Consider the following 1,644-nt stretch of genomic DNA (forward strand, 5'->3'; position numbering starts at 1 on the left):
CAACCCCCTGCTGCTGGGTATCGACGTAACCCGCGAGTTCATCTGCATGCGTGGCTCGTTGCCTGTTGCAAGACGCGGCCGCACCACACAGCGCATTCCGCACCGTTCGTCACGCTTTTTCACGCGCTCGTTCCAACACGCGACACGCGAACCTGTCGCTCTGTCGAAACATTAATCCTCAACGTCCATTGGACAATGACTGTTCCGCGAGTTATCGATGGGATTTAACAGATCGAACATGGACGGGGAAAAGGAAGATATCGTGTCGGATCAGATTTGCGAGATACGGAGAACAATAGGAGATTCGAAAAAAAAAAATTTTGAATTTTTAACAGGATACGTTTTTGATAATTCAACGTATCATAACGATTAAACGATTAAATAAGATTGCATTTAATGATAATCGATTTATATATATATATATGTATATATATATGGAGAGAAAGAATAATGATAATTTCGTTCTTTACTTCTTTCGAAGAACAATAAAATCTTTGGAGAAGAAATTTCTAATTGATAAATTGTATCTACAATATTCTAGTGGGCAGTATGTATAAAAACTTAAACAATCGTGTGCAGAATAAAAATAATGCACGTTTCAACTTCGTGTTAATAGATAATATATATTGTTTTCAATTAAAGTTTAGAATTGTTTATAAAAGATATGTTTCTTTTAAAAAAGAAAATGTTTGTTATTTTATAAAAAAAAATCTTTTATTTTCTTAATTTTATATGTTCATAATATATTGCGAAATATATTGCACGAATTTATTTTGTTTATTGCTGTACATTTTTCAACGCAAAACAGCAATGTGAAATAAATAAGCTCTCAATAATATGGAAAAATAATAAATAGAGGAAGAACTAAGAGAAATTTATTTGTATTGTGAAACACTAAACATGTTTTTAATTAAAATTAAAAATAAATTCAATAATAACTAATTTTTTTTTATAAATTTCTAAAATATTTAAATAATATAGAATAAATATTATTTTGTAATAACATTGCGCAATTGGAACAAAGAAAAAATATCTCTTTATAATATTAAAATAGAAATATGTTTTTATTTATTAAAAATATGTCATTTTTTATTTATAACTACGAAAAACTTCGATTTTTTATTTTTTTTATAATATCATTACATATGTTATTATAATAATATTCATATAATTAACAATTTCAAAATATGATTAAAAAAAAATTTTAATTTAATATAAATAAGACTTTATCATTGTTTTTATGCAAAACAAGAAAACTACAAATATTTATAACTTATTCATAGTTTTCTAAATTATCAATAAGACTTACTTCTTGATGATTATATGGGTATAGAATAGACGTGACATCTTATGGAACTTAGTGTCACTTAGTGTTCTGAAATACCGACGTCAAAGTGTTTCTGACGCTCTCTATAATTCATTATGATCAATATAGAAATTATATTCGATATTAATCATTTACAATACTTAATACTGAATACTACGAATGCTGAGAAAAAAAAGATATAAGGATTATCAAAATATAATAATCTCTTTAATATAAATTTAAACTAAACGTAAATAGCATTTTTTTTTTCGTTTTTCGATATTAATATATTAAATAAAAAAAAAAAAAAAAAAAAAAAAAAAAAAAAAAAAAAAAAA

Source organism: Apis dorsata, unplaced genomic scaffold (genome assembly GCF_000469605.1).
Source record: "Apis dorsata unplaced genomic scaffold, Apis dorsata 1.3 scaffold_77, whole genome shotgun sequence".
Classification (NCBI taxonomy): domain Eukaryota; kingdom Metazoa; phylum Arthropoda; class Insecta; order Hymenoptera; family Apidae; genus Apis; species Apis dorsata.